The following is a 9,675-nucleotide window of genomic DNA, read 5'->3' on the forward strand; positions in this document are numbered from 1 at the left end:
AGCAACAGGCATGCAGGCAGGCAGACAGATACTTCACAAGCAGTGAGCACTTTCATTTCTGACAGCTAATAGCATGATAGTGCCAAAAAATTAATAAATATGGGGGGGGAGGTTCAGATTACATATAGTCCGTCTCTACCAAAATAAGTATTAAAATTTCCCAAAAACTGCAATACATTAATATTTGACATTTTTCTGGTGTGAATATACCTGTTGATGTTTACAGTATATACCTTATCGTTTCCTGTTTGATATATTCATGAAATTAAATAGCTATTTCAAAAAACATAACATTTTGATATTTTGTCTTCGCGAATTTTGTCTACAGAATTATAACACAGCCTACAAGTAAGGAACAGCTGATTTGTTTGGTTACCATCAAAAAACACTATTCGCTGATATTTCCATTTCCCTCGTGAAAAATTAATTTATCTGACTTTTGAACTGTTAGCAAAGACTAGCACTAATTTCTTAAGCGCTACTTTTACAGTATCTTTCCTTAATCAAAACAATTTGTAATAATATAAAGTAGAAACAAAAACACGTGTTTCACTCACCCGAAGCAGTTAACGTAACTGTTGGTTTGGCTATAAAGCGGTGTCGAATAAAAAATATCACTATCAACTATTTATCCGAGTTCATTCTCCTCTATAGTAGAGCAGTAAAGTTGGTAGAATAAACAGTGAAACGGATTGAATGTGTTGCAGTATTTAGGGATCCGTTTTCTGAGAGGTTAATTTCCAATAGTGCCTAAGGTGGCGAACTGACAGAATTGTTACTGCGCCGGGGAAAATGCTTAGCGGAATTTCGTTCATATTTATGCTCTCAATTCAAATTCCACCGAAGTCGACTTTGCTTTTCTTCCTTCTTCCTTTCGGGGTCAATAAAATAAATACCAGTTGAATACTGGAGTGATGCAATCGACTTACTCCGTCCTCCGAAATTTCTGGCCTTGTCCCAAAATTTGAAACCAATTTGCAATAGGGATCTAGTTCAAAACGGGGGCACCAGTTTTCATTTATGTTTTATGTAGTGTTTTTGGTACCGAAAGACTTTCAAACTTCGTATACTTATCAATTTTGTGTTATAGAACATAAAAAAATTTTTGTATTCGAAGTTATTTCATGTAAAAAAATTGTCTTATTTCGATAATTTCAACCAATCACTGACAAGTATTCAGCTGTTTATAGTTACTCCTTTGGCAGTTTAAGCGGTGTAAAGAGTATTTAATCTCCATTACTTCTGACATTTTGCAGAGAGGCAACACACGTGTGTTCGTTTTCCTTCGTTTTATTTTTAATATAATTTCGTTAACATCTGCCTGAACTGTATGTGTACAACATTTGTCCTAACCCTAACCTCAAAAACCAGGCCTTGTGCCTATAATAGAAAGGTTTACTAGCTACTGCCAATATGCTTCAGCCATTTTTTGACAAGGAAATAATAATTTTATCACCGCCAGAATCGTTTGTTTACGTAGTCAGCACTTAATATATTCGGCTGAATGGACGTCAGTCATTGGTTGAAATTACAGAAATACGACAACTTTAACATGAAATAAGTTGCAATATAATAATTTTTCTTAAGAAGACTAAGAGAAAAAGATGTTTTATATGACACATTCTACCAGTGTCCCAAGTTTCAAAGTGTTTCGTTAAGAAAATACTGGCGCCCCCGTTTTGAACTAGATCCTGCAATAGAACCCGAAAAGAATCTTTTCTGTTCCTGCCACTGTTTTCGAAATTTTAAAATTAACTGAACATTTCCAAATTTGTTATATAGATGCAACTTTTCCCACTGAATCTGATTTTGTGATTCACTTGTTGCAGAAAAATTTTAGAAATGTGTTACAGAGATTTAATGTTTGATCATTTTTACCCAATGAGAAAACAGAATTCGGAAGCTAGCATTTTATGCGTGATAGCTGTCTATGACAACATTACGACGACAAACTTGTAAGAAGTTTTGAAGTTTTAATACGTTTTGTTGATAAAAGTCATATGAAATATTGGAGCAGGCTTGTAAACAATATAAAAGATTTTCTAAAATTAAAAATTATTAATTATATTAAAAATCTTAAAAACAAGAACAGAATCGCACAAACTTTATGGAAGGATGTTTTCATGATGTGTTAAGTGCTTTTTGCTGTTTACAGTTCTTCAAACACATGAGTTATAAGGAAGCTCTATAATTGTACAACACCAACTTTCCAGATATTGATGGTCTGGAGCCTCTTATAATCTGCCTAATTTATGAGCAGGAACTTCAAATTCCCATTGCTGCCAACCTAAGTTTACCGAGTGGCCTTGTTTCACAGTACTTTGCACAGTGCATCATTATCATTTAGCGTCCATTTTCCATGATTTGATGGTTTGACGGGAACTGATATGCAATCATTTGTTTTGGTTTTGGTTTCTACAGCTGGATGCTTTTCCTAATGCCAACCACTTTACAGAATGTACTGGGTGCTTTTTACGTGTCACCAGCATGGGTGCCTTCAATGTGTCACTGGCACAGGTGCCCTTAACACGTCACCAGCACGGGTGCTTTTAATGTGTCACTGGCTTGGGTGGCTTTAATGTGTCACTAGCACTGGCCACAACTATGACTGGACTTGATTATGAGGAGGACTTTGAGTGGTGGGTCAAGAAAATAGACACTAGCACAATACCAGAATGGGTCAGCTATCTTGAACTTTTAAAGAAATTTAACATAGACATTCTTCGGAAAGATGAAAGTTAGCCATTTGCAAATAGTGGTTTGAACTGTTACAAATAGCGTTTTAAACTGTTACAAGTAGTGTTTTAAAAAGAAGTTGTATTAACAGGTTCAATGAAGTCTCTTGGAGGTGGGGGCCGAATGGCTTCATTTCATTTATCATTTTATCTGAATTTTCCTTTCCATCCATTTTTTTTTGTTTGTTTTCTGTCCCCCACCATGTGCTGTCCCCTCTGTGTTAGGTCCTGTGTGGCTAATAAAGAAAGAGAGTTCCTTTGAGTTCCTTGTCTTCTTTCTCTAAAGGACTCCCAGTATGCAGTTTTGCTCTATCGTGTTAACACTGACCTTTCTTCAAGGTGCCGCTTACTGTCTGCTAGCACCAAATACTCAGGTAACTGGTTTGATGCCATCTCTGTGGTTAATGTTGGTGGCCTACTCAACTTGGACGAACTTTGTGGCTCTATTGCCCTCCGAGTGGGAGCTGATGTATGCATGGGTTTGATCTATCGTTGTGGCAGGCTCCTTGACTCCACAACCCCCATGGCCTTTCTTGCCACCTGAATGCTGGTCGCTTCACACGTCATACAGAGTTAAACATGATATTCAAGAGAAGCTCTAGGTCTTTGGCACACGCCACTTACCACACGCAACTCATCTCTGACAATGATGTATCTGCCACCAGTCATTTTCCGCTTTCATCTTCTCCACCAGATGCCTGCCTACATCGTTACTGTATGAACATCACACAACCAACAGATCAACGGCTGCCTCTACACACCACCAAGCAGTACATCAACTATGTCTACAAGATCAACAGTCCAGCCTAACCACAAAGTCTTTCACACATCTTTGTTGTAACCTGCTGTTATGTTATTTCATTTCATGTATGGCAATCATTGTATTTTATAAAGGAAAATAAATCATCACTTACCAGTTCATTTTCATCTTACGTCGTATATCATTTTCACATTCTCCTCATTTACCATCTTCATTATAATAGAAATGGCTGTAAGTGAAGACGACCAATTTGCTGTTAATAATAAACAATTATTAACTTACAAATCTCCATTTTCTTCTTCTGTAGCGACACTTGAGATTTTGTCTAGGTGTATCTAGCCAATGAGAACTAATCAAATTTACGTTAACAGACGTGATTTGGAAAATTCGAAACCTAGTTCCTAGATTACCCACATCTGGGTTGTACATTTATTTAATGTTCTTCCTACAGGTAAGATGAAATTTTTTATGTTTACCACCAGCAAACATTCTAGTTTAAATAATTTATTTAAACGACACTTGCATTTACTTGTTGTATACACCAAATATTTCACTACATCACATCATTACCATCTGTTTCGAGCTGGTGAAGAAATTAACAGGGTACATACTGTGTTGATAGGGTAGAACCGGCCATGTTTTGTGTCTGTGTTGGTCATTCAGTAGTGTCTGTTTATGTTCTGCAATCGCGACTGTTGTTCATGTTGAATATCTGAATCTCTGTTGTCAGTTTAACTGGCGAAGTTACAGACTGGCTGTCTCTCTATCTCTCTCTCTCACTGACCGTCTGTCTCTGACTCTCTGTCCCTTCACGGATTGCTGTATTTATAATAGTTGTAACAGCTAGAAGGACAGACATACCACAGGAGAAATTCCTTCCCATGTCGGTCACCTCCTGTCCACTTGAACCTTAAATGACATGGCTAAGGTCAAAGGGAAACAATCCATCATTCTGGCAAGGTCGACCTTGCCTTTCATCCTTCTTGACTAAGTTCAAAAGTGAGTTTCTATTGTTGGTTCTGTTTTGACTGCTAAACTCCAACTCCGTCTTTCATTGCAGAAACAGGGCTTCTTCATCTTTGTTCTATAAATATTTCTATATAGCCATTGTTCCACTGAACTTCCTTGTCTTTGAGTAACTAAACTTTCTACTAATTCTTGTCCTTTTATTGTTATTTTTCTCTGCTTGTAAGAAACATTTCCACTCTCATATTTTCTTTCCTCAAATATCTATCTTATAGAACTCTCTTCCTTCTGGTTTCCCTAATAGATATAATATTGATTGTTTTAAACATTGTCAATTGTTTAATTGTTTTTAGGGCAGCATCTCATTAGATTCCACCACCACCACCACCCCTAATTTTTTTTTTTTGTAGCTTCCAACAATCTAAGTAGTTGGCACAAGGCTTATTTTATTGCTGGTTACCTATTTTTGAAAAGCCAATAATTCTTCCTTTTTAAAAAGGTGGTGAGAATGGAGATTTAGTTGTTATTTCTAGCAGATCAATCAATCACATAAAGCTCCCTCATTGGATCACTAATATAATAAGTAAATGAGAACAGTGAATTGGTAGAATCATTAGAGAATTGAACAAAATATTTTGTGTAATTATTTAATTTACAATCTGAGTTAAAATCCAATCATATTCAACTTTGCTTTTTTTTATTCTCCAAGGTGTAGGCAGGAGAGAGGTTGGTAATATTTACCTATGCATCTCTCCAAAAGGCATATCCTTGTACCAATTTTTAAAATGTCTGTGTTTTCCTATCTATGCTATTTCAGTAGAGATAGGGAGACACAGATTCTTGGGTCTTGAAAACTATTTGAAAAATAGTCTCCAAATACAGGATCGTTCATAAATTATCTTTACAATTTCTACAATTTATTGTAACTATTAACGATTTAGATTACTCTGTTAAATATGCTCCTTTATTCAAATTGCTCTGAATTAATCTTATAGCTTTTAGGTTTTGATGATGTAACTGTTTATTTTTAGAATGTCAGTGTAGGTTAGGTGTGAAAGGCTGGATATGGCGAGTTTAAACATGAAACATGTAGAATATTTGGGCCAGATACGGCCAGTTTAAATGCTAAAGGGTTATCAACGTTGCAACCAATGGAACCCATGTGTGGAAGTGTTCTGATGTTTCTAACAAAACTTTATTTGCCTATATTTTCCAATAAACTCTGCTAGGTCATCCTTATTTTCCATTTTTTTTTTCTGAATTTTTCAAATTGTAAACATAATTTATGGATACCCTGTTACTTTTTGAGAAGGAAAATGACTGGAAAACTCTAAAATAATTCCAGTCATTGGAGTAGGATTTAAAAGCTTAATCATCTTCTTTTTAGTAATTCAAGAGAAAGAGCACGTTCAAGAATAGTACCCCACCACATCCTGCTCCCCTATTGGTTCACAAAAGAACTTCAATAAAACCCTGCAATCCAAAGAAACATTTACCAAGTTTAGTGTTGCTGTTCTTTGCGATTAGAAATCTATACCACAATACAGTTCTGACTTAGATTTAAAAAAAATTTTCATTTATTTTTTTTCTATCATGCACTTTATAAACAATAGCATCATTGTTCATTTTTGGTTGTTTCCCTTTGGTTTTTGTGATTTGGTTTGTGATTTTTTTCTTTTTCAAATTAGGCCAATTACAGGTTCACTGCATTTCCAATGGCAAGAATAACAATGGAGTGTTTGTATGAAACTTAGGCAGAAATAAATACCACAAGGTATTTCTATTTGATCCAGGCAATTTTCTCACCAATGTACTTATGCCAACATATTAAGGGTACCATTGAGAGAGCTGTAGAAACACTTTAAGAAATTTCTTCACATTACAGAGATAACACTGTGTTACATGATTTTTATCCTTGGGTAGCAACTGTTATTTCCTATTTGCTTACCCCCAAGAAAGTATGAAAATGGTTAATATTTCCTTCAAACTTTGCTTTTCTTATATTTATTCAAACCCCAAAGAATCCCTCTCAACACATGGCTATGATGCTCCCCCAACACTCCTTGTGATCAGAGATGCACATATTGCCAGCCACTAATGAAGATGCTCAACTGGTTACAGTCAAGCAACTGACAAGCAAATCTGTGCTATTGAGCAGAGTATTTGCTATAATGATATTTCTGCTTCAGCAACTCAGCATTGAATCTGTTCTGAAATGTAATGGGAAATAGGTCAGTTTCAAAACATTGATGTCCAAGTCACCAAAGCAAAGTTTAAAGGGAATAGTAGTCATTTCCTTTGATTTCTAGATAGAAGCAAACAGGAAATAACATTTACTGACCAAAGACAAAAAAAAAAAAAAAAAAAAAAAAAAAGGTTACACAGTGTAATAAAAAAAGACTGAAATGGTTTGGTCATACAATAACTACAGAGCACAGGCATTTTACCAAGACTTCTCAAGCCTTAGACTATATGGTAGACTAATAGACACTCTTCACAGACCTGAAAACACAGGGCTACCTATGTCAACAGCAGCAAACATAGCATCAGACCGAAGAGGGTAGCAAGGGTCCAGCTGGCAGGGGAGAACAAGAGTCCAGAGAGGCTGGAGAAATAACTGAGTGACTATCTACATTGGCCATATCTGGCCCAAATATTCTACCTGTTTTATGTTGAAACTGGCCTCTCATATTTTCCCTGGTGTATCATTCTAAAAATGATTATATCATAAGCATTACATTTCACACATTAATTTGAATACTAAAGGGTTAAGCTAGTACAATATAAGCAAAAAAAAAAAAAAAAAAAAAAAAAGACTAGCTTAATGCTTAAATCTAATAAATGGAGATAAGGGAGACAACTTCAAAATATTAATTCATCAAAATGAAAATTATGCATGCAGCATAAGATGAATATAATTTATGTCAATAAAATTTCACTCATAAGGTATTGGTTAATTCAAGGTCATCATCATCATCATTTAACATCCATTTTCCTGGCTAGCTTGACAGGAACTGTTAAGGGCTGCATCAGGTTTCATAGTCTGTTTTGGCTTGGTTTCTATGGCTGGATGTCCTTCCTAATGCCAACCACTCCACAGAGTGTACTGGGTGCTGTTTAAGTGGCGCCAGCAACAGTGCTTTTTACATGGCACCTTGGTTTTGGGATTTCAAATGTGCTACTAGAAGACATGTGTTTGAAGAATTTTTAGCCAGCCTCCAGACTAACATAGCTACTGAGAGTAATATGTTTTGGCAACAACACAACATAGAAGAAATTCCAGAATTTGAACCATAAATTTTCCAGTTTGCTACCTAAAATGCTTCTGATGTATCCATTCACACTTGCTGATTTCATAGAAGAAATAGCTAAGAAAAACTCTTGTATATAAATACTGATGCCAGTTGATGAAATATAATGTACCCAGGCTAAGTAAAAAGATGTAAAGATCCCTTTGATCATGAATGACCATGGGGTTCCAACTAAAAAGTTACAATCCAAGGCACACGTCCAGAGAAGGCTGTTTATTGAAGACCAGCAGTTGTCCATGTATACCAGCCTCCACTCTCCACACCACCAGTGTTATCCAAGGGAAAGGCAAAGGGGCCAATACAGCTTGGTACCAGTGACATCACCACTCATTTCTACAGATGAGTGAAATGGAGCAATATGAAATAAAGTATCTTGCTCAAGAACAGAACCCAGTCCAGGAATCAAGCTCACCACCTCATGATTGTGAGCCTGACACCCTAACCATTGAGCCATGCACCTTCCATAAGAAAAATTACTGTGAAATCATATGGTTTGCACCCCCGTTTTTGCCTATTTGTGTTGGTAAGATCTTCTTCAGATTAGTGAATAAGCATTTTCCACATAAGTACAGGAAAATTTTCAGTAGGCACACTTTGAGGGTCTCTTTTTGTTGTGCATTTGGTATAAATACTTTGTGGCATTTATTCTGCACAAATAGCACAGAAATTCCCTTGTGTTCACCATCAGAAATTAAGTAGCTCTTTGGAAACCTGTAACCAACAGGTGTCTGTTATTGTTCACAAAATGCATGGTCGTCATCATCATCGTCATCATCATCACTGTTTTAACATCCACATTTCCATGCTTGCATGGATCAGATGAAATTTGATGAGGCAGATTTTCTATAACTGGATGCTTTTCCTGCAGCCAATCCTCACCTATTCCCAAATTGGGTAATATATTCCCATAGCTAGACATGGTTTTCACAGAGGACTGGAAACAAGAACTTCATTTGGATGATGATGATCATTTACAACCATGAGTACACACATACAAACATATACCATCATCATCAGCATCATCACCATTTAACATCCATTTTTAATGCTGGCATGGGTTGCATGGTTTGACAAGAGTTGGTAAGCTAGAAGGCAGCAACAGGCTCTGTCTGCTTTGGCATGGTTTCTAGGGTTGGATGCCCTTCCAAATACCAATCACTTTACAGAGTGTACTGGGTGCTTTCTACATGGCCCACAGCACTGGTGGAGTTATTAAGTAAGTTGCAAGACAAAAAAACCCTCAACTGGGAGGAGGGTGTAGTATCCAGGGGAAGTGGCTTTGTGCCAGTTGACAGAGGTTAAAGTATGATAGAGGGACAGGGACAGAGGTCTTGCTGTTGAGGAAATACAGAGGTAGTCTTGTTAAAAATGAAAGGAGAGATTTAGAGAGAAAAACAGAACAAAGAGAGAGAGAGAGTTGGTAATGGGTATGTGGGGGTGGGGGCACACACAGACCCTCAAGGTATAGTGGGGGTGGACAGGGTGAGAGAGCAGGGGTGATTGAAGGGAAAGTTTCATAAGATTGTGAGGAGAAATGGTTAGAGATGTGGTGGAGGTGTCTGTAGCTAGTTATGGTGAGAGATAGAGGAGTGGCTCAGGGAGGCTTTGGTAGATATGCGAGGGCATAGAGAGTGACAGCAGATAAGAGAGGTGTGAAAGATGGAGTATGGCAGAGGGGAGAGGAAGCAATAAGCTGAAAGAACAGAAAGGAGGTGATTGGTGGAAATAGAGGGTGGGGGGAGATAATGAGAAATGGAAGTGGTTCCAATGGGGAAGAGGAAAGTTACCAAAAGGGAGGGGATGTAGCATTTGCCTCTTCTGCTCTCAGGTGATTACAGCATCCCAGTAGTACCAGAGATTGAGAAGTGATGAGAGAGAGAGAGAGAGAGAGAGAGAGAGAGAG

General features: G+C 37.1%; 1 protein-coding gene across 1 annotated transcript in view; it reads right to left on the minus strand.

Moving 5' to 3' along the window:
• LOC106871666 (SET domain-containing protein 4) overlaps positions 1–592 on the minus strand; it is a gene marked incomplete at its 3' end in the record, with an annotated part of 18,471 nt that extends 17,879 nt beyond the window's left edge. Inside the window, exon 1 of the mRNA XM_014918250.2 lies at positions 558–592. The remainder of the gene's footprint in view (positions 1–557) is intronic.
• Positions 593–9,675: the final 9,083 nt, after the last annotated feature.

This window comes from Octopus bimaculoides, chromosome 24, assembly GCF_001194135.2.
Source record: "Octopus bimaculoides isolate UCB-OBI-ISO-001 chromosome 24, ASM119413v2, whole genome shotgun sequence".
Taxonomy (NCBI): Eukaryota; Metazoa; Mollusca; class Cephalopoda; order Octopoda; family Octopodidae; genus Octopus; species Octopus bimaculoides.